This window comes from Physeter macrocephalus, chromosome 7 (genome assembly GCF_002837175.3).
Source record: "Physeter macrocephalus isolate SW-GA chromosome 7, ASM283717v5, whole genome shotgun sequence".
In the NCBI taxonomy this organism is placed as follows: domain Eukaryota; kingdom Metazoa; phylum Chordata; class Mammalia; order Artiodactyla; family Physeteridae; genus Physeter; species Physeter macrocephalus.
In genome coordinates this window covers 114,170,440-114,195,569 of record NC_041220.1, presented here as the reverse complement: position 1 = coordinate 114,195,569, position 25,130 = coordinate 114,170,440, and the positions used below count along the sequence as shown (strand labels likewise).

Below are 25,130 nucleotides of genomic sequence, written 5' to 3'. Positions count from 1 at the left end.
GAGAAGAGAAGTTAACTCAAAGGCATAGCAAGATCGAAGGAGGTATGTCATCAGCAGTAAGGTTTTAGCATGTCTGATTGCTGTGTCAAAGGAGCCACTGGGGAGAGAGATTGAAGTTTCAAGATAGAAAGGGAATATTAGATAGAATGAGGTTACCATTTAATATATTGCTGCCTCAAAATAAGCCAACATTTATGTGATTGGTTACTGAATGATTTAGATGTCTTTTAGAAAGCTTTATACTTTAATATATAAAGGCATATATCAGTTAGTTTAGGTGAGGTTGTTCTTCAATAATCCACAACCCTAAAATCTCAGCAGCTTAAAACAACTAAGGTGTATTTCTTGCTGACACTCCATGTGTATCATGTAAGAGATCAGCTGGGGATTTTGCTGCAGTTCATTCTTACTCTAGGATCCAGGCTAATAGAGCACCTCTCTTCCTGAGCATTGCTAGTCACTCTGGCACAGGAAAAAAGAGACATGGTAAATTCAACACTGGCTTTTTTTTTTTTTTTTAACACTGGCTTTTTAAGCCTCCAACTGTAAGTGACTTTTGGTCACTTTCAATCACAGTTCATTGGCCAAATCAAGTCATATGGCCATGCTGTCTTCCCAGGAATGGGGAAGTACAGTCTTAATATATGCCAGGAAGGAGAGCTAACCAGAGCGTGTGCAAACAGCCCTAATGACTACCATAAGGAGTATACTTATCTGCAGTACTATATGAGTTATAGTTATCAAAAATCTAACATTTATGATCATTTCTGTAAAAAGTTGGGCAGTAGACTTTTCTTCAGGAAAATAATCCTATATTACAACTTTGCTCCCAATGGGAAAATACGATTGAATTATACCTCATTTACGGTTACAATGTCATTTTCAGAAATGACATTCCAGCTGTGTCCCAGAAATGCACAATATAGTGATAGAAACATAAAAGGAATACTTTGGATTTTACCAATTATAACTTTAAAATTTGAAATAATGAACTTTGTTAAATGAAATTAACAAAATTTTTCTTAGAACTTGTTGACTAAAGACCCTTTTCATTCTTTAAAAATTCTAGATAATTCTTTCAAATAATGTCAAGTCCTATAAAGGAAGAAAATAGAAGATGAAACAAAGGTCTGACCAAATTCTCAGGCTAATAGTTCAGCTCCCTCTAACTATCCTGCTATCCCAACAGGAAACATTTTCTTTGTGCAAGTGATCATGCACGTTTGGTTTAGCATAGATTCAGTTCCCAATTGCAACTTATAAATGCTGTACAGGGAAGTATTTAATGTTCAAACAAGAGCTATACTTTATTACCTAGTTTCGAGTACTTGAATAATCTCATGAATTTGACAGATTCTTCACAAATGTACTTACTAGAAGTCTTCAGGGAAGCATCCTAGACACTTGTAGCATTAATAAGGATTTACATTGTAAACCATTTTAAGTATGGGCATGGCAGGTATAGTAATTTTATGGATTTTGAAACATTTTTCTCATCACAGCTGAAACAGATTTATCTGCAACACTTAGCAGTGTCTGTTAAAAAGTGAGCCTCCAGTGCCAGCATAGAATGCAATCAGGGTGTTTTTACTGTTGGGTGACATCCACTTCCTTGATGTCCTGTACAGTCTTGCAAGAGTCCTGCAGGACTTGATTGTTCGATGAGTTTTACCTGGCTATCAGTGAATTTAAGAGAGTAAAAGGAGACTCTCTCTACAGTACTAATGAAGTTCCTTTGGAACATTTAAAAAGAGTGAAATCAGATGTCAAGAAGCCTGCCAGGGAGATAAAATGCAATGTGTTTTAAACATTGCTTTTCTCCTGATTAAATGCATAGTGTTAATAGCTACATATCAGTTTTTTTGTGTGTGTATGAATTGGTAGAATCTGATGTGGTTAAAAAAAAAAGTAGACTTTACTGTTCAGCGAGCTGAGAAGAGATGAGTTATTTCTGAAAAGGGCCTTTTTGCGTGTTGTATTGGGTTAAAGAGTCTACAAAAGAAGTAAGCATTGGCTGGGGCCCCATACTCATTTTTGAGACAACTGGAGTAAGAAAAAAATGGAAAAACTTCAAAGTAAAAACAAAATGGTTAATGTAAAAGTACAAGGAAAAATTAATTTTGAGACATATACAAGCTAAGAAAAATTTATAAATCTTATTGTTAAGGATCAGAGCTTGTTTAAAATAGATTTTTTTAGTGAGAAAACGTATTGCATGGATATAACACTGGGAACATGTTAAAGTTTCATGAGCATTATGAATAATTTTAGTTAATACTAGAGTGACCTTCCACTGATACATGTTAATTATTAAATTTAATGAAATATAAAATATTTTGACAGGATGAGTATCTTATTCATCTGTTGATCAGTTACCTTGAATCTATAATAGTATTCAGCATATTGTCAGGTATTAAGTCAGAACTTATTAGTTGATTTCAAACATTCTGAATTAAGATGTTGGCCTGGAATTTTAAATGGAATCAAGATTTAGAAACTTCCTGAATAATATCAGTTTTATGAAAATAAGATGTAGCCTTTTGAATTTAGGTGTTTCCTGTGAGTACTTACAAATTTTAAGGTGAAATTTAAAAAGATTGTCATGTGACTTTAAATATTTAATATTTGATCATACAGTTTGACTAAATATATGTGTTTGTATGATTTACATATATCTGGTTAATAGATTTTAAATGGACCATGAGTAATAAGAAATAGCAGTACTATTCATCTAAAGGTCTTTGCATTTTAACATTACATGATAATTAGGTTAAAGACTAGCCTCCCTAAAATAACTCAGTATTTGCACACTGATAAAATGTCTCAGCAATTGATTGATTTTCTGTGCTGCTCAGGAGCACCATAGTTTTCTTGTTAAATTCACTATAGAGGTAGTCTAGTAGTTTTGATGTATGAGATTTATTAGATGAAGCACATTTGTCTGTTCTTAGTTCCTCATGCACAGAAGGATGCTTTGAAATAGCTTCACTTCACCCAGGAGCCACACTAAATTTTTAATAGACTCCGTATTTCTGAGGACAAATTTTAAAAAAAACACCTTCTTCTGAAAGATTTGAAGTGGAGTGTGCTGTCGTACTCATTGTACAGAATCCTGGTAGAGATGCAAGTAAGGATACATGGTATGTTCCGTGACTACAGCTGTATTAGGGTAAACACATTTAACAAATACAAAATGTTTGTACAATAATATGTATACATATGTATACACACAGTTAACATTCACATATATACATATATTATGGTACATATACTCCTTTTATATTTACACATTCCTAACTATGAGAGAAATCTCTTGGTCTCTTTTTTTCTTTGTTTAGATAGCTAAGTTTAAATAGGCATCCAGACTGTGTACCTATCATTAAATGTTACTTTGGACTTAAAGAGGAAAGAAGGCAGTCTGACTGCATTTCCTTTCAGCACTGTGATAGTGATTTGCCAGAGGTCTCATCTGCCTGTAATGAAGGTACTTTATCTTCTCTCGAGTGGATCCCAGCAACCTGTGTACAGTACACAGAGAACATCTTTGTATTAGACGCGGAGCATGAGTGCAAACCCATGACACTAGGAAAGGTACCACATCTACTCCGCGGTGGGTTACTTCCTTCACTGCTGTTGGTATTTCAGAGGCAGCGCAGAGAACAACACAGGGCTCTCTGTAAATATGAAATTTAAAAAAAAATAGCTGGAAGTCTCTATGCTGGGAGCCAAGTACACTATACCACATTCGCTTCCTTTTCAGAATACCAGAAAATGAAAAACATACGGGGTGACTTGTTGAGTTGATTTTGTTCTCTACTCTATTCTTGTTAGGGATTCGTTTTCAGAATCAAACATTCTGAGTGCTTCTTGGTGGATGCGTGTGGGTTTGCAAACATCACAGCATGTGGGACCCAGTGAAATGCGAATTTCATTTGTTTTCCTTGGCTTCTGCGCGTCATGATCTGTTCAATATGACAGTCTAGGAAACAGTAAATTTTAGCAAGGTCTTAGGGCTGAGCCGTGAACTTCACTTTGGTTAGGATAAGAAGTCTGGTAATGAGAAGTGGACTGATACTGTACTTGGTTCTTCCATTTATGCAATTCATATTATTGGATCTTAATTCTCACTGTTGAGATTGGAACACTTAATTATATGTCCAGGCACATCTTACTAGATGTTTTTACTCTGTGTATGGTACTTATTCTGTCCTATCAGATGAACAGAGTATTAGGATCTACCCAGATAAGTATATATAAATTTGTATCACTCAGTTATTGTTTCAATAATGCTACAAAACAAGGAGCCACACTATCTCAATGACATAAAACAAAAAGCATTTATTAAGTTTGTATGTCTGTGGAGGCCAGCAGATCTAGCCTGGGCTCATCTAGGGCAACTGGCTGGGGCTACTGTGTTTCACATGTCCTCTTTCTCCTCCTGAGACAGTGGGTTACACCTGACATGTTCTTCTTACAGCAATGGTAGAAGTATAAGAGGGCAAGTTCAATCATGCATGTACACATCAGTGTTTTAAAGGGGGGAGGTCACATTATACCCACTAGTGTTCTATTGGTCAGAGCATGTCATATGGACAAATCCAAAGTCAAGGAGCAGAGAAATATTTTCATTCTGTCTACTGAAGGAATTAAAAAGTACATGGATATAAGGTATTGAGACCATTAACACAGCCTACTGCAAGGGTTATTGCTTATTTTCATACTCTTAAGGAGAACAGAGCATAAAGATAGAATGGACTGAAGGAATCAAAGGAAGAAGTTTACAAAGTAATTCATCCCAGTCTATTGCTTGATTAGGTATATAATTGCCTGATTATATACCTTTCTCCTCCTCTTACTGCCTCTATATGCTTCATGGAATAATGATGACATCTTCTTTATTCATCATTTTATGCCCAGAATAGTCCTTGGAATGAAAGCTCAGAATATATTATTGCAATGAACTGGTGAACTTTATCTAAAGTTAGGCTTCTCCCAAAGTCGATTGGGATAGTAGATTAATTGATCTTTTAATTGAAATATAATTGACATATAACATTGTATTAGTTTTAGGTGTACAACGTAATTATATAGATAGATAACAAATTTAGTTAACACCCATTACTACACATTGTTCCAAATTTTTTTTCCTGTGATGAAAACTCGTAAGATCTACTCTCTTAGCAACTTTCGTATATACAATACGGTATTGTTAACTATATCCACCATGCTGTACATTACATCCCCAGGAATTATTTACAACTGGAAGTTTGTACTTTTTGATGAACTTCACCAATTTCATCCATACTCCGCTTCTGGGAACTACCAATCTGTTCTCTGTAGCTATGGGTTTTTTTTTTTCTTTTTTAAGATTCCACATATAAATGAGATCATAGAGAATTTGTCTTTCCCTGTCTGACTTATTTCACTTAGCATAAGATGCTTTGAAGGTCCATCCATGTGGTCTCAAATGGCAGAATATCCTTCTTTTTATGGCTGAATAATACTCCATTGTATATGTATGCTACATTTTCTTTATTCATTCATCAACTGATGGATACTTAGGTTGTTTCCATGTCTTGGTTATTGTAAATAATGCTGCAATGAATATGGGGGTGCAGATATCTTTTGGAGATAGTGCTTTGGTTTCATTTTCACTCTGTTCGACCCAAACATTAAGCTGATATAAGGGGCTATTTTACAAGAGGGCCTGCAACACAGATGACACAAAGTTTTTCTTAAGATGTGTCATCCTTTACCTCTCTATAGTGGTGCCCACAAATTACTATTCCTTGGGCCTTTTTTCATTCTGCATATAATAAATTTATTAACCACTTGTGTCCTCAATGCTATGTAGGCTTCCTGGAATAAACAGATGTATAGAACACAGTGCTTGGTATACAGAGATTTGCATGACAACTAGTTTATTGGAGAGTCACAACTTTATAGGAGTACCACCATGAGACTTTAAAAATGTTTCCAGTCACTGCCTTTAGTCTTCAGTTGAATTCTCTTTTTCCATTTCTTAATGGTATCTTAAAAGATATAATTTTCTGGTCATTTTCATTTATTGAAAATTCCGTCCAAGTCAGAACTTTAATATAAAGCTTGATTTAAATCTTACTTCCTCTCCTCTGCCTGTGGCTGACTTGACCAGCTGCTCCCAGGACCTGAAGTGGGTGGAGACTGTCATCTGCTTTTCACTTCTCATCCCAGTTCTTCATTTTTGGGTGGTGGTGAGAGGGTGTGGTCTAAACCTTACCAGCACCCCCCTTCCCTCTCCTGCGGGCCTGCATAGATCTCATCCTCAGTTTGTTGGTGTCACTGTTTCTCTGACCAACGCTGACTGACATTTGATGGCTAGGATTCAAATGTTGACTATCTCCTGGGGCAGGTATGAGTTTATCCCACCACCTCACCTTAAGATGAAGGATCCAAATAAATCAACCTCTTCCATTCCTTTTTAGTGTTCACTATCACAGCTCCTTGATGTTAAGTCCCCATATTTTTTGTTGGTACTCCCACAATGTCATGACTCCCAATAAACTAGTTGTTCATGCAAATCCTTGTTGCCAAACACTGTGTTCTACATATCTCTTTATTCCAGGAAGTTTGCATAGTGTTGAGGATGTAATAAATGGTGAAAAAATTTATATGCAAAATGAAAAAAGGTCCAAGGGATGGGTGCCCTCATCCAGTAAGTAGCTCTCTGGGGTGGGAACCAGCAAGGTAGCTCAAGCCCAGCCAGCTTCTTCAATGTCCATTAAACCTTAGAAAACACACTTCCTTTCCACCCTAGATGGTAGGTAGTTCAGCTGCTTTACTGGCTGCCACTCTCTGCCCTATAATCTTACTCTAGATCTCTTCAATTCTGCTTGGGCAGGCACAGGTGAGGAAAATGGTAAAGTTCACTGCCTAAGTGGCTATCCATGTGACAAACAGAACACCAGTGTCCTTTTCCTTATGGCATTCCCAACTTTATCCTACGGTGTACTGAAATGGGCAGGGAAGTAGCCTCTTTCCTCTCACCACAAACACTGCACTCCCTAACAAGGTGGGTGACTCAGCTCTTTCAAACCCCCTCTCTCCCCCTCATTCTCAGTTTTCAATTTTGATAAATAGGAGGCGTGTGTTGGGGGATGTCTGTTGGGTGTAGCAGGGCTGGTTCTACAAATTCCGAGTAACCACCCGGGGAAGACATTTAGCTCCAATTGTGGTGACTGTGCAGTGTGGCATGCTGAGTGCTCTGGGGCTCAACAGTGGGTCTCATCAGGAGCACCTGGAACCCCCACTCAGCATCCGGTCACTCGGCAACATGTGAGCAAAGGCACTGCAATATTACAGGTCTCTGATGGAAGTTTACATATCAAGAGAACAAAGTATGAGGTAGCAGTGGTGATTGAGTCACTCCTATATTTTGTGGCTGTAAAACCAGGTGACTTCTGTGATCTTTGACCACTTCTTTCTCTCATTCGTTGTCTCTTCATTTTGCCTGCAAGATTGAGGTCCTCCTCCAAGTTGTCTTCAATTTTCTATTCTCATTCTTCATAATCTTATTGAACAATCTTGTCTATTTCTATGGCCTCAACTTCCACTTCCATCAGGATGGCTCCAAAATTTAGCGCTTTCCTGAGCTCTTTTGTTACATTGGCAATTACTTAATTTAACACATTAACAGGGATGTCTTGTCAGAATTCACACTTTACACTTTTCAAACTGAATTATCATTTTTCCTCAAAGCAGCTTCTTCCAGTTTCCTGAATCTCTACTACTTCTTGTATTTCCTGGCTGCCTGAACTCACATCTTGTCAACTTTTAGTCCTCTCCCTTTCCTCCTTCTGGTTTTTCCCACTGCTCTGAATTAGTCCTTCCCTAAATCTCTCTTATCTGTCTATTTCTGCCTGTATTAGTTTGCTAAGTCTGTCATAATAAAGTACCTCAGATTTCTTGGCTTAAGCAACAGAAACTTATTTTTTCACAATTCTGAAGTCTAGCAGTGTGAGATCAAGAGGTCGTTAGGATTGCTTCCTCCTGAGGCCTCTTTCCTTTGCTTGTAGATGGCCATCTTCTTCCTGTGTCTTCACATGGTCTTCCCTCTGTATGTCTGTTTCCAAACTTCCTCCTTTTGTAAGGATACCAGTCACAATGGATTAGGGCCCATACTAATGACCTCATTTTAACTGAATTCCCTCTTTAAAGACTCTATCTCCAAATACAGTGACATTCTGAGGTATTGGGGGTTATGACATCAACATATGATTTGGGGGAGCCATGTTACTCAACCTGTAACACTGCCCATTCCCACTAATAACCTTTAGTCAACTTATGTCTTCTTGCCTAGGCTTTTGCAAAGTTTATTTTACTACACCCCTGCACCCCCAACATTTCCTGCCTTTATTCTTTTACCACTTTACTACACTTGATCTCTGGGTTAATCTCTCTCTAAAGCAAAGGTTTTTTTCATCAGTGACACCGTGATCACTCTTAGCCTGACATATATGGTCATCCACCACATGGCCACCTCTGCCTTTCCAGGATTGGGTGTCACTGTTCCTCAACATACCTTCTGTTCTAGTCAAGCTAAATGACTGCTGCGTCCCAAGCAGATTCTGCATTTCCCTTGGCTGTCCCTCTCTAGTTCACATTCTACACGCCCTTTAAGAATCAGCTTAAATTGTTACTTAACTTAGGTGGCTCTCCCTGTCACTCTTTTTGTAACTAACTTCTCTCTGAGCATATTCCTGTTGTACTTAATTTTATTTTTCTTAGAAAAGTTGCCACATTCACCTTTGATTATAGTATTTTATATGACTTTCCTCTTTGGTACCAGTGTATAAATTCCTTTAGCATAGAGACTGAATCTTGTGTTTCCCCGAGTGCTTTCATATAGTTGGTAGAATAGAAACTCACACTTAGGGGGTACTCAGATGCTTAGTGTGATATCTTACTTAGACATTCAACAATTTGAGATATAATCTTTTATTTTTTTAATTAAAAAAATTTTTTTATTGGAGTATAGTTGATTTACAAGGTTGTGTTAGTTTCAGGTATACAGCAAAGTGAATCAGTTATACATGTACATATATCCACTCTTTTTTAGAGTCTTTTCCCATATAGGCCATTACAGTGTATTGAGTAGAGTTTCCTGTGCTATACAGTAGGTCCTTATTAGTTATCAATTTTATATATAGTAGTGTGTATATGTCAATCCCAATCTTCCAATTTGTCTCTCCCCTCACCCATCCCCTGGTATTCTACATATAAGGTTTGTCTTTCTCTCTCTGACACAGTTCACTCAGTATGATAATTTCTAGGTCCACATTTCTCCAAAGAAGACATACAGGTGGCTAAAGAGCACATGAAAAGATGGTCAGCGTCACTAATTATTAGAAAAATGCAAATCAGAACCGCAATGAAGTATCACCTCACACCGGTCAGAATGACTGTCATAAAAAAATCTACAAACAGTAAATGCTGGAGAGGGTGTGGAGAAAAGGGAACCCTCCTACACTGTTGGTGGAAATGTAAACTGGTACAGTCACTATGGAGAACAGTATGGAGTTTCCTTTAAAAACTGAAAATAGAGCTACCATATGATCCAGCAATACCACTCCTGGGCATATATCTGGAGAAATCCATAATTCAAAAAGATACATGCACCCCAGTGTTCACTGCAGCACTATTTACAATAGCCAAGACATGGAAACATCCTAAATGTCCATCAATAGAGGGATATAATGTTTTAAAAGTCAGAGTATTACTGCACGTGTAAGTGCTTTTCATAGTTCTTATTGTTATCAACACTCAATAAATGATTTAAAATATAATATCCAGTTTCTGGATGATAAATATTGGATCTATTAACCCAAAATGTGTGGAGACTTTTAAGGCAGAATGCATTCCTTGCAGAGAGCAGGGAAGCCCTCAAAGCCAAAGGTGGTTGGTCCCAGGGAGTGGCTTTCAGGAACGTGGCTAAATGCAAGCGGCCTACTAACCCCTCGATCTTTTTGAGCAGCTGCTGAGCTTTCTGTGTTTCGTGTGTCCCTTTCTTGCGGGTGACAAGTACCAAATCTCTAAGGCACGCAGGGGATGAAAATGAGAGTTTGGGGGTTCATGGCCTCAGCTGTTTGAATTTGTCAACCTGGTCAAATAGCACAAATTCTCTTCTCCCTTTTGCATTGTCCTTCTTGGTTTCCCACAAGAATGTATTTTCCCCAACCTGATGGGCAAATGCATAATTTACTTCATCACTGAATTTACTATGAAACCTATTGTTTTCCTAGTGTGTGGAACCAATGTAAACAAAGCCAAGAAGCATGGTTTGTGGCTTATTAAAAACACTGCTTTCTGTATATTATTCCAGCAAACTGTCTGCTTCAGGATAGTGATCTGGTGTGTATTAGCAACCTTGCGGGAAAATGCTGAAGCAGTTTGCCATCCTGTCTTAAAAATAACACTACTATAGCCCAGAAGCATGATATGCTTTATGCAACAAATATAATTTCAGAACTCATAAATTAAGGCCTTCTCCAAGTCTTATTTTGTATCACCATTTTGCTTCCTTATGTGAAACAGCAGATGAAAGACGCCTCTCTGCAGCATTAATTGTCAGTTTTGATGTGTGTGCCTGATTTTATTAGTTAGCATTAATATCTGTGGGCTAATAAAAAGAACAAGAAATATGGATTATGAAACAGTAATGAAAGGGTGAGATTTAGACTATTTAGGCTCTCCTAAATAACTAATCAACTCCTATTAAATCCATCTATTTCATATTTTCTTCAAGAAGACACTGAATCAACTGATCAGATAATTTCAGGCCTATAAAAACTCCATTACTTAAAAAATTTCCATTGTACCCCCTAATATCATTGTGTTAATATCACACATGACTTTCTCTTAGACACTGACCAACCTACTGTCCTACTTACAACTTCAGTCTCTCACTGGCATCTGCCAAATTTGCATTGTTTATGTTCCAGAGAAAATCAGGTGATCTCCACGCTGGAATTGCCTAGATTATAAGGGTGTGGGTATATATTTGTGCTGTGTATATGCATCTTCCTCCCTCCCTCCCTCCCTCCCTTCCTCCCTTCCTTCCTTCTCTATTTGAATGCTTAGTGAATATTTTCCTTATTCTTGTGATTAAAATATTTGTCAATATGTTTCTTGGCATTGTCTCTTTCCATACATTTTGCTGGAAGCATGATGAGCCCATTCATTTGAATGTCTGTGATTTCTTTCAGTCTAAGAAAGTTTTCCTTTGATTTGTCTTTTATTATTGTTTCCATTCCAATTGATTTGGTGAAATACCACAATAATTGGCTGTCTCTCCATTCTTTTGTCTACAAACATGTCATCTTCTCTCTCATTTTTTTAATTTGCTTTTCTTCTGCATTAATAGAGAACATCTGAAGTTTTCCTTTCATATCACTGATTGTATTTTATGAAGCATAAATTTTGCTCTTTATTGCCTTTATGCTCAATTTATTTTACCCTTGCCTTGTTAGTTTTTTTAAACATGAAATTTTGAAACACCATTTATTTTTAGAACATCACAAATAAAATGAAAGGCAAAGGACAAATATTTGCTGCTCTTTTAACTGAAAAGAATATCAACACCTGTTTTAAAAAACCTGCAGTTCTTCCCTCCTGTGTTTTTCTCCTGTGTGTCTCCTTTACTATCACACAGAACGTTTCACTTCTGACACTTCTGGTCACCAAATGTGTGGAGGTTTTCCTCACACCACCAAGTACTTCTCTGCAACACCAGCTGATTGTCCTGCAGCTTAACTCAATTCTGACACTATCTACCTGAGGCTAAGGGCTCAGTCCCCTGAGATTGTACCCCACTTCAGATGCCAGTCACAAGTCCAGGTTGTCACCCATGCTTCTGATCAACTGTAAGTCTGTGGTTCCCATGACCCCCTCCTTAGGTTTGACTAATTTGCTAGAGCAGCTCACAGACTCAGGGAAACACTTACTTATGTTTACCAGTTTATTTAAGGATACGATAAAGGATACAGATGAACAGCCAGATGAAGAGATACATAGGGTGAGGTCTAGGAGGGTCCTGAGCACAGCTCTGTCCTGGTGTCAGGGTGCATTATCCTTCTGGTATATGGATTTACCAACCTGGAATCTCTCTGAACCCCATGCTATTGGGATTTTTATGGAGGATTCCTCACATAGGCATGATCAATCATTAACTCCACTTTCAGTCCTCCCTTCTCAAGAGAACAGGGGGCGAGGCTGAAAATTTCAAGCTCCTAATCATGTCTTGTTCTTTCCGGTGACCAGCTCCCAGCCAGGAGCCCACCCAGGGTCGTCTCTTTAGAACAAAAGACACTCCTATCAACCAGGAAATTGCAAGTATTTCAGGAGTCCTGTGTCAGGAACTGGGGTCAAAGACCAAATATGAGAACAAAAGTTGCTTCTAATACCCTTATCACTGAGGATATCACAGAGACTTCAGGGGTCTGTGCCATGAACTGGGGGCAGAGACCAATATATATTTTTTCTATATTTTCACAGCACTCTAAGAGAAAAACTAGCAAAGGCAATTGCAAGCAACTGATGGAAGATGACAAGTAGACAAATTCAGGACAAGTACTAAACCTAATTAGTAAAAATTTTTAACCAACATAATACTTTTTAAATATAAAATTTTAAGATTAAAAAGTAGACACAATGCTGAAGTAGATTTGGTAAACGGATAATCACAAACCTTGCTGATAGGAGAGCAAACTTCAATAAACTTCTTGAAGCCAATTTGTTGATATGTGTCAAGAAACTTAAAAAGGAAAAAAATCCATTGATCCAGCAACCTTACTTGTGGAAATTTATCTTAAAGAAATAATAAAAGATCTTATGAAAATTATAAGTACAGGGATGCTCATTATGCTTTAAAACTGGAAAATAAAAAAAAAACAAACTAAACATCCAACAGTAAGAGAATCATACATGTTAGAGCACATACATGGTGTAATATTATGCATCTTTTTAAAACCTGTTTTAAAAGAGAATTTATTGATGTGGCAAAAACATTCATTTTAATGTTAACTGAAAAAAGAAAAAAATTGTGTATGATATTCATTAAATAACCTTTCTTTCTACACACACACACACACATTCAATCTTCATTTATTTATCATCATTACTATTTAATTCATCCTTTGATTTTTTTGATTTGAATTTTATTTATTTATTTTTATAGAGCAGGTCCTTATTAGTTATCTATTTTATACATATTAGTGAATACACGTCAATCCCAATCTCCCAGTTCATGCCACCACCACTACCAACACCCCCGACCCCCCGGCCCGCTTTCTCCACTTGGTGTCCACACATTTGTTCTCTACGTCTGTGTCTCCATTTCTGCCTTGCAAACTGGTCCATCAGTACCATTTTTCTAGATTCCACACATATGCGTTAATATACAATATTTGTTTTTCTCTTTCTGACTTACTTCACTCTGTATGACAGTCTCTAGGTCCATCCACGTCTCTACAAATGACCCAATTTCATTCCTTTTTATGGCTGAGTAATATTCCATTGTATATATGTACCACATCTTCTTTATCCATTCGTCTGTCGATGGGCATTTAGGTTGCTTCCATGACCTGGCTATTGTAAATAGTGCTTCAATGAACATTGGGGTGCATGTGTCTTTTTGAATTATGGTTTTCTCAGGGTATGTGCCAGTAGTGGGATTGCTGGGTCGTGTGGTAATTCTATTTTTAGCTTTTTAAGGAAACTCCATACTGTTCTCCATAGTGGCTGTATCAATTTACATCCCCATCAACAGTGCAAGAGGGTTCCCTTTTCACCACACTCTCTGCAGCATTTGTTGTTTGTAGATTTTCTGATGATGCCCATACTAACCGGTGTGAGGTGATACCTCACTGTAGTTTTGATTTGCATTTCTCTAATAATTAGTGATGTTGAGCAGCTTTTCATGTGCCTCTTGGCCATCTGTAGGTCTTCCTTGGTGAAATGTCTATTTAGGTCTTCTGCCCGTTTTTTAACTGGATTTTTGTTTCTTTGATATTGAGCTCTATGAGCTGTTTATATATTTTGGAGATTAATCCTTTGTCTGTTGTTTCATTTGCAAATATTTTTTCCCATTCTGAGGGTTGTCTTTTTGTCTTGTTTATGGTTTCCTTTGCTGTGCAAAAGCTTTTAAGTTTAATTCAGTCCCATTTGTTTATTTTTGTTTTTATTTCCGTTACTCTAGGAGGTGGGTCAAAAAAGGTTTTGCTGTGGATTAAGTCAAAGTGGGTTTTTTGTATGTTTCCTCTAAGAGTTTTATAGTGTCTGGTGTTACATTTAGATCTTTAATCCATTTGGAGTTTATTTTTGCGTATGGTGTTAGGTAGTGTTCTATTTTCATTGCTTTACATGTAGCTGTCCAGTTTTACCAACACCACTTATTGAAGAGGCTGTCTTTTCTCCATTGTATGTTCTTGCCTCCTTTGTCATAAATCAGGTGCCCATATGTGTGTGGGTTTATCTATGTTCTGCCCATTAAAAAAATTTTTTTTAACATCTTTATTGGAGTATAATTGCTTTACAGTGGTGTGTTAGTTTCTGCTTTATGACACAGTGAATCAGCTATACATATACATATATCCCCATATCTCCTCCTTCTTGCATCTTCCTCTCACCCCTCTAGGTGATCACAAAGCACCGAGCTGATCTCCCTGTGCTCTGTGGCTGCTTCCCACTAGCTATCTATTTTACATTTGGTAGTGTATATATGTCCATGCCACTCTCTCACTTTGTCCCAGCTTACCCTTCCCCCTCCCCATGTCCTCAAGTCCATTCTCTACGTCTGCATCTTTATTCCTTTCCTGCCCCTAGGTTTTTCAGAATGTTTTTGTTTTGTTTTGTTTTTTTAGATTCCATATATATGTGTTAGCATACGGCATTCGTTTTTCTCTTTCTGACTTACTTCACTCTGTATGACAGACTCTAGGTCCATCCACCTCACTACAAATAACTCAATTTCATTTCTTTTTATGGCTGAGTAATATTCCATTGTATATATGGCCATATCTTCTTTATCCATTCATCTGTCGATGGACACTTAGGTTGCTTCCATGTCCTAGCTATTGTAGATAGTGCTGCAGTGAACATTGTGGTACATGACTCTTTTTGAATTATGGTTTTCTCAGGGTATATGCCCAGTAGTGGGATTGCTAGGTTGTGTGGTACTTCTATTTGTAGTTTTTTAAGGAACTTCTATACTGTTCTCCATAGAGGCTGTATCAATTTACACTTCCACCAACAGTGCAAGAGGGTTCCCTTTTCTCCACACCCTCTCCAGCATTTATTGTTTGTAGATTTTTTGATGATGGCCATTCTGACTGGTGTGAGGTGATACCTCATTGTGGTTTTGATTTGCATTTTTCTAGTGATTAGTGATGTTGAGCATCCTTTCATGTGTTTGTTGGCACTCTGTATATCTTCTTTTGGGAAATGTTAGGTCTTCTACCCATTTTGGGATTAGGTTGTTTGTTTTTTTGATATTGAGCTGCATGAGCTGCTTGTAAATTTTGGAGATTAATCCTTTGTCAGTTGCTTCATTTGCAAATATTTTCTCCCATTCTGAGGGTTGTCTTTTCATCTTGTTAATGGTTTCCTTTGCTGTGTGAAAGCTTTTATGTTTCATTAGGTCCCATTGGTTTATTTCTGTTTTTATTTCCATTTCTCTGAGAGGTGGGTCAAAAAGGATGTTGCTGTGATTTATGTCATAGAGTGTGCTGCCTATGATTTCCGCTAAGAGTTTTATTTTAGTTTATTTTTAGTTTATTTTTGTGTATGGTGTTTGGGAGTGTTCTAATTTCATTTTTTACATGTAGTTGGCCTGTTTTCCCAGGACCGCTTATTGAAGAGACTATCTTTTCTCCATTGTATATCCTTATCCTTCGATTTTTTAATCACACCCTATTCTCTTCTGGATTTCTCTTCTTTCATGGAGGGCATGCCATCTTGCATCCAATGGAGAATTTCCTATGGTAAATATGTTTAGATGTCCTTACTTTGTTTTGCAGTACCTTTCTTCCTAGGTTACACATTTTCTTTATGCAGTCTTGAGATGAGAGATCAGCCTATGATTGATGATTGCCAGTGCGTTGCCTTTGGCCCCTTTCTTAGACCACATGGGTGCAGTCCCATTCTCAAATCCACAACCCCCTGGAAGTTTGATACATATATCTTCTTGTTCAATTTTTCATGTACGATTGACTTTCATCAGTACAGCTCAGCTGGGTTGAAATGGTGCCTTCTCTTGTGTTTTCTTCTCACTCCACACCTCTCTGACACTGTGAACAAATGAAATCATGAAAAACTACAATATGGAGGGCGTTGCTTTTAGAGACAGTGCACCACCACTTTTTCCCAATCTTGATGCCCAATTATTTCTAGCTCAGTCTCTGCGGAAGGAGAGTTAGTGAGGAGAGAACAGGATAGGGCAGTATACTAGCTGTCTTGAGAAGCAAGCAGGAGATAGAGGAGCTGGCCGGTCTTGTTTGTGGTAGCCCTTGTGTTTGTGAACCAAAGAAGAGATGGTAGGGGAGGAACATGTACTCTATAGACCCATAGTAGAGTTGAAACTGCAGTTATGACCTGTTGATTTTGATTCCTGATTTGTTTCATTGGCTTTGTAATTAGTGGCAAATTATTCCAGATTCTTGTCATAGGTTTCCTGTTCCTCCCATTTTTTATTATGTGACTTTTCTCCTTTTGGGAGGCTGTCTTCATACTTATGAAGTTAGAAACTTTATCATGAAGTTGGAAAAGATTGCTTCAGGGGCTCCTTAACAAAATATAATTTTAAATAGGAAGAAGGAAAAGCCATGTTTTCAATCCTTAAATTATTTTTCTTCAGTTGATATACTTTACTTGCTATATTATGAAAGAGAAAACATCATACCTCTGTAGCTGGAGCAAGCGGTACAGCTTATTTTAACAAAACGACCACATTTCTCCATTGCACTTGGCTTTGTCACATTTTATCACTATAATCAAATGAAACTGCCAATCACAGAGGATAGAAAGAAACATAATTAAATGGAATTATACAGTGGCTTCATTTTGAAGCTATGCTATGATGTAAATGTATGAATTCATAATGCTAGCTACTGTAGCTCTTATAGTGTGCTAGGTATTGTTTTAAACATTTTGTATATATTAACTCATTTAATTCTCCCACAACTCTGAGGTAAATATTCTTTTCAGAATCTTACAGATAAGGAAACTGAGGCACAGAGAAGTCAAGTAACTTGCCCTAAGTTTTATAGGTGGAGTGTCAGTGGTAGCATTCTGAACTTTTTAATCCTAAAATCCCAAATTCAGGTTTTTTGAATTTCATTAGTAATCTAAATACAAGGAAAAAAACCTGGAGAAGTCTTTCACTGAGAAGTCTTTAACTGGATGGAAAAGTTTGTTGAATATCTATAATCTATATCTATATCTATATCTGGAAGAGAGAATACACACACACACACACAGAGACACACACAGAAACACACAACTTTGTATCTTAGTATTAAAAAAGGGTAGTATTCCAGTACAATAATTTCTTTCTATAGTTTCTCTTTTCTTTCAAGTATTTTGAAATTAATTTTTATAAATTTGCTTTTTTTGGTATATAGAAATAACACCAGTGATTTCCCAGGATCATATGCTTGAGTTTTTCCCAGTAACAATGATAAAATTGCATTGACTCATTCTTTATTTTGTCATAACACTTTCCATCAATAGTTTGAATTTGTGAGATGGATGAACACAGTTTTGAGTCTAGGTTTTGGCCACAGAAGAGAGCAAATCATACAGTGATGTTGAATTCATGACTTTGGATCTTTTCAGAAACGTTCTCTAATCAAATCAGCTTCTGAGAGCAGATTATTTACATCTGGAAGGCAAGCATTATGTAAATGCTTCTTCTTCCCACATTTGTTTAGAGGGACTCAGAATTATCCCCAGGTGGAGAAATCTACATTTTATTGTCTCCTGGGTGTAGTAACCACGTGTCATTTGTCAGACTATGGAATGAGCTACCCTTCTAGAGAGGACCACTTGGAAGGGCTACCACAGAAGTGCCTCAGTTGTCTTTGGTGAGCTTTTTTGTTTGTTTATTTTGCATTTTCAAGAATTCTTGAATCTACTAGAACATTCTTGGGATGCTTTTCAAAAAATTGTTTTGGGTTGTTTTTATAGACATCATGTAGTAATATAAAAGATGAGGTATGGCATGCATTTACAAACAAAATTAACTTTAAAGCCAGAGGTCCTTTTTTTCCCCCTGAATATTTCTACCTTTTATATCAAGTATTTCTTCAAAATTTTTTACCTTAAAAATCCAAAGACATTAAGACGTATTTGAGAAAAGAGGAAATGGAATAAGTATGCAAAAATGATCTGGAAATGAATAGAGATTAAAAATTTTTTGCTTTCATACATATAAGATAATGGAGTGTTAGAACTGAGATCTTTGAGTTTACTGAGAAGACTGAATCACAAAGAAATGATTTCTCTAAAGTGACATAGACAGTAAGTGGGCCGTGGGAAGGAGACTTCAATGTAGTTCTCTTTCATTCTACCAGATCACAGTCATTTGAAGGTTGGGAGAAAAACCAAAGTTCTGGTGAGAAAGATGCCTCATTACTATTCTTCTCTCATATGTTTGGTAAATTATGGCAAATGGCAGAAAGACCCTGCATTAGTCTGCTTGGGCTGCCATAACTAAATTCTATAGACTGATTGGCTTAAACAACGGAAATTAATTTTCTCACCGTTCTGGAGGCTAGAAGTCTCAGATCAAGGTCTGGCAGGGTTGTTTTCTGCTGATAACTCTCTTCCTGGCTTGCAGATGGTCCCCTTCTTGCTGTGTCCTCACATGATGATAGAGAGAGAATAAGCTCTCTGGTGTCTCTTCTTATAAGGACACTAATATTATTAGATTAGGGCCCCACCCTTATGACCTCATTTAACCTTAATTACTTCCTTAGAGGTCCTATCCCCAAATAAAGCCACGCTGGGGGGTTAGAGCTTCATATGAACTCTGGGGGGACACAAACATTCAATCCATAACAGACGTTTAGTATTTCCTAATCATAGTGGGGAACACTATATAACTTTATCTAAACCATAGGCAAGAGTGAAGAAACTTTGATCTGGTATGAGACAGATCTGGATTTGAACCTGTAGCTCCTTTATTTAGTACCTATATGACAGTGGATGAATTATTTAATCTTTCTGAGCCTTAGTTTTCTCATTTGTAAAATGGGAATGATATATGCTTCAGAACTACTGCATAATGCACTTATCACAGTGTTGTTCATATGGTTAAGTGCTCAATAAGTGAAAATGATTATTATTATTAGCTCACAGATTTAATATAGCTCAAGGACTCAATTTGCCTTGTCCAAGGAAAACTATCATAAGCAAGTATTTCCTAGTCTTTAGACTATCTTATGATATGAATAGTCTTACGAGAAGTAAAGCTGTTATTATGAAGTGTGTAATCAGGGAAGAAGCAAAGCTATGTATAACGTTCAAAAGACAGCTTAAAAAATTATTTTCTTTGGCCTTAAGATCCTTGATTGTTTGAAACACTTTCTTTTTCTCTACAAATCTTTGAATTTCAAATCAGTTTATACCAGTGAAGATTTTCCATTGACTCACCTTCTTCTGGGGGCCCCAGGGGGCAGAATCAGGACCAAGAGATGGGATTTTGCAGGAGAAAGATTTTTTTAACATGTTTATTGGAGTATAATTGCTTTACAATGTTATGTTAGTTTCTGCTGTATAACAAAGTGAATCAGTTATATGTATACATATAACCCTATATCCCCTCCCTCTTATGCCTCCCTCCCACCCTCCCTATCCTACCCCTCTAGGTGGTCACAAAGCACTGAGCTGATCTCCCTGTGCTATGTGGCTGCTTCCCACTAGCTAGCTATTTTACATTTGGTAGTGTATATATGTCAGTGCTATTCTTTCACTTCGTCCCAGCTTACCCTTCCTCCTCCCCGTGTTCTCAAGTCCATTCTCTATGTCTGCATCTTTATTCCTGTCCTGTCCCTAGGTTCATCAGAACCATTTTTTTTTTTTTTAGATTCCATATATATGTGTTAGCATTTGGTATTTGTTTTTCTCTTTCTGACTTACTTCACTCTGTATGACAGGCTCTAAGTCCATCCACCTCACTACAAATAACTTCATTTCTTTTTACGTCCACCAAGTAGTATTCCATTGTATATGTGTACCACATCTTCTTTATCCAGTCATCTGTCAGTGGACACTTAGGTTGCTTCCATGTCCTAGCTATTGTAAATAGTGCTGCAATGAACATTGTGGTACATGACTCTTTTTGAATTATGGTTTTCTCAGGGTATATGCCCAGTAGTGGGATTGCTGGGTCATATGGTGGTTCTATTTTTAGTCGTTCTGTGTAGGTTTCCCTCTAAGAGTTTTATAGTGTCTGGCCTTACATTTAGGTCTTTAATCCATTTTGAGTTTACTTTTGTGTATGATTTTAGGTAGTGTTTTAATTTCATTCTTTTGCATGTAGCTCTCCAGTTTTCCCAGCATCATTATTGAAGAGTCAGTCTTTGCTCCATTGTATATTCTTGCCTCCTTTGTCAAAGATAAGTTGACCATAGGTGCGTGGGTTTATCTCTGGGGTTTCTATCCTGTTCCATTGATCTATATTTCTGGTTTTGTGCCAGTACCATATTGTCTTGACTACTGTAGCTTTGTAGTATAGTCTGAAGTCAGGGAGCCTGATTCCTCCAGCTCCTTTTTTCTTTCTCAAGATTGCTTTGGCCCTTCGGGGTCTTTTGTGTTTCCATACAAATTGTAAAATTTTTTATTCTAGTTCTGTGAAAAATGCCATTGGTAGCTTGATAGGGATTGCACTGAATCTGTAGATTGCTTTGGGTAGTATAGTCATTTTCACAGTGTTGATTCTTTCAATCCAAGAACATGGTATATCTCTCCATCTGTTTGTATCATCTTTAATTTCTTTCATCAGTGTCTTACAGTTTTCTGCATACAGGTCTTTTGTCTTCTAGGTAGGTTCATTCCTAGGTATTTTAATCTTTTTATTGCAATGGTAAATGGGAGTGTTTCCTTAATTTCTCTTTCAGATTTTTCATCGTAAGTATATAGGGATGCAAGAGATTTCTGTGCATTAATTTTGTATCCTGCTACTTTACCAAATTCATTGATTAGCTCTAATAGTTTTCTGGTAGCATCTTTAGGATTCTCTATGTACAGTATCATGTCATCTGCAAACAGTGACAGGTTTACTTCTTTTCCAATGTGGATTCCTTTTATTTCTTTTTCTTCTCTGACTGCTGTTTCTAAAACTTCCAAAACTATTTTGAATAATAGCGGTGAGAGTGGGCAACCTTGTCTTGTTCCTGATCTTAGAGGAAATGGTTTCAGCTTTTCACCACTGAGAACGATGTTGGCTGTGGCTTTGTCATATATTGCCTTTATTATGTTGAGGTAGGTTCCAGGAGAAAGATTTAATCTCCGCTAAAGAAAGAACTGCAGAACAGTTTGAGCTGTTTGAATAAGGAATGATTTTTCTAATGTGGTGGTGAGTTCCTCATCTCTGAACAAGGACCACTTGGCAGGAATATTCTAGTGTTTCAAGAAGAGGACAGGAAGCTGCTATATGTGACCTCAGAGACCTCTTCCACTTTGAAATTCTGCGATTACATTCAAGATGTCTCTCACTTTAGAAGAGGATGTACAAATGGAAATTACCTCAGTGTCTGGTTTATAACTTAGAAATTAGAACTCTGATTGGCCTGTTCAGGCAGTGCTGGAACTTGAGGTTCTTTCAGATTGTGCCTTATGTCTTAGGGCTACTGACCATGACTTTGGGGCTAAATATAGCCTAGAAAGTACCATTGTATCTGCCACTATGAGCCAGTGCAGCAGACTTGCTTCTTACCTTGGTGTCTAACACTTCATTAGACTCTGGACATGATCCCTTTGTTAGATGCCAGCACAAGCATTTCATTACAGATTCAGGAAATGATGAAGAGATAAATGTTAAAAAGAATGTTTCCAAGGATGATATTAATGGAGTGTTAATGTATCTCACTCTCTTCCCAGAGTAGAATTCTCTAGAGGGTTTTGGGTTTATGAGAGTGAGAGTTAATTCACGCCAATAGAATCCTTAGTTTCATTTAGCAACAAGGTAAATATGAATATTAATTAAAATACCCGGTTTAGCACTTCCTTGTAAGCAAAATTCCTTGAAAACTTCATCTGGAATAAAGCCATATGCTTGCTCAGTCGTGGAAACCTAGAGCCAAAAAAACTAATATCTGCTTTTCCTAGCTCTAAAGTGCAAGACAATAACAACATTGTATTCTCCAAGCTGAAGAATTTAGACAGCAGCATTTTCATGAAATGAGCTTCAAAGGAAACTTGTGAAAGAAACTTTGAAAGTTTCCAGAGCTCAGTCATTTTTTAAAGCTGCTGTGTGTTTTAAAGGTATTAGTAATATAGGCTTCATGAATACTTTAAGTTTAAAAATCAATTTAGCCTTTACCATTTCATCTTGGACACTGTAAATCACAATGTTATTTTGAATGTTCTAGCTGTCTTATTAAAATCCAGGAAGGGAAATGTACATACGGGCATATGTGTTGTGACCTCCTTGAAATTTTTTGCTTTTAAGTACCGCATTTATTTCTAAAGAATGCTTTAAAGTGCATAGCATTTTTTCACGTTAGAGTTTCAGATGTTTTCGAGATGCCCTAGAGAATCTGAAATGCCTCATGTAGTTTGATCAATGTAAAGATGAAAACTTGTGCTTGCTGTATCCCTGAGTTGTCCTTAAAATGACCTTTTATATTTGAAATCACTTGGGGTAGGAGAAAAAGAGAAAAGCACAGAAAAGCGAGGCTCGTAAAATGAAAAAAAAGTTTTTGCCTTTCTCCCACTAATTACCAAACAAATCCTTGTTCTTTGCTTCTGGGACTTGAGATGAGGTTGATGAATGGAAACCTATGAACTTGATTTTTTGTTCACCATTTGCTATGGGTACAAACTTCATCATCAGTTTTTCTCCCTCACTCTTGCTTTACATTCTCTTCTCTTTTTCTCCTTTCTAGATTTGTGGCAGGTGGGTATGGGAGCAAAGGCCTTGATACTGTACAATCACGATGCTCTGGAATGGAGAACAATCTGGTTGTTTTATTTTAATTTATTTTAAAGTCTCCTGTAATATGGTAATAGGTGTGGGAGGGGTTTGGAGCTTTTCTCTCTGTCACCATATTACTTAGGATAATGGTCCTGCAAGATTAATACATGGTATTTTTAATAGTTGCATGTAATGAAAGTAACTAGGCCAACCCTTGTTTTAAATATTCCTGACACCAGGTAAAAAGGTTGCAGTATAAAGAACAGTGAAGTGGGGACAAAAATGATTTTGATAAAGCTAGGCTGGTTCTGCCGGTTTTTTTTCTTTTTAATGCTGTGACCTCTATTGTTCTCAAAAAAGCAGCTTGAAGCTTGAAGGGCTAATAGGAAACCTTTTCTATACTATAGTACAAAAAGTTCTCAGGCTGCAAGTTTGCAATTTATCCTAACACCTGCTGTGGTAGGCCCCAGGGCTCTGAATCTGCCCCCGATTCCAACAGCCTTATGGTGTGTATGTGACTTTAGTCCCTTGCCCATAAAGTGAGAGAACTTTAAATCTCTATAATCCAACTTTTGTTTAATAGGAAAGATTTTTATAAATTTTATGTAGGGTTATCTAAATGAATTTTGTTTTCAGCTATTACCTGGGCATTCTTAGTGCTTTAGCACTCTGTTAGAACTGTTGAGAAATGCCAGCAGCACTTATGCTCCAGAAAAACTGCACAAACTTTTACCTTCTTTATCAAATGTTTTACTTTCAAACAGTTATATTGTTCTTTTTTAATGAAGACTATCTTATTCAGACACTATTCTATATAGCTGTTGGGATCAATATAATTATGCCATAGTTCACCATTTTGGGTTCCTTTTACTTAATATTGAACAAAACCTACCCTCTTGCCCATACCTTCTGCTCTGTACTTTATATAAACAATTTAAAATAATAACAAACCACCTTGAAGTAGTACAGTATATCCTGTTGGGACAATTAGCAATTGGTCTCTACTTTCTAAAGATAGCAATATCTTTAATATAGATAATAATATAATCTCTTTCCATAGAAATTAAATTTATATTAATTAATTTCATCCATATATCATTTGGGTAAGTGATGTTTTTATGAGTTATTAAATTTATTTAATTTCAGGGTAAAATCAAATAATCACCACGAGGAGTGGGGAGTTTTACAGATGGAACTCTGGTCTGTGAAGCCCCTGAAATTGAATGTAAAAGGATATGTGTATGTGGACTTTTTGGGGAGAAGGTCCATAATTTTTGTCAGATTCTCATGGAGGTTCTGTCCCTCACCCCCACCATCAAACACATACAAAATTCAAGAATCAGAGGATTAATGTAAAGTAGAAGGGGCTAGCAAAAACTTGGTGGGCTGGGGAAAAGATTTAAGGATTTATTTCCAAGATTGCTGTGATTTAATGACCTGGAGCGCAGTGAGGAAGTGCTTCCTGGTGTACAAAGCTTGCTACCTTCAATACAGACCTTCCAAAGACCTTCACAGAAACTGCATTGTATAGATGATAGTGTTAGGAGTTAAGATATTATACTTTCAGTTCTCTTTCCTTCTGAAAAAAAAAAAAAACCTCTAGAAGTGTTACAAATGTGTATCAAAGTATTATTTTAGTAGCATATTTTTTTTTGTTTGTTTGTTTTTTGCGGTACGCGGGCCTCCCTCCGCTGCGGCCTCTCCCGTTGCGGAGCACAGGCCCCGGACGCGCAGGCTCAGCGGCCATGGCTCACGGGCCCAGCCGCCTTGCGGCACGTGGGATCCTCCCAGACCGGGGCACGAACCCGGTTCCCCTGCATCGACAGGCGGACGCGCAACCACTGCGCCACCAGGGAAGCCCGAAAGTATTCTTTTACTATCATAAATGTTGTCATTTGTCTTGTCAAAGTCTTAAATTAGGAGCTATAGTTTTTTTTTTTTTTTTTTTTTTTGTGGTATG

At 37.2% G+C, this 25,130-nt stretch overlaps 1 protein-coding gene across 1 annotated transcript in view; it reads left to right on the top strand.

Annotated features, from left to right (window-relative positions):
• COL25A1 (collagen type XXV alpha 1 chain) overlaps positions 1-25,130 on the top strand; it is a 476,840-nt gene that overhangs the window by 106,553 nt on the left and 345,157 nt on the right. The gene's annotated exons all lie outside the window — the stretch shown is intronic.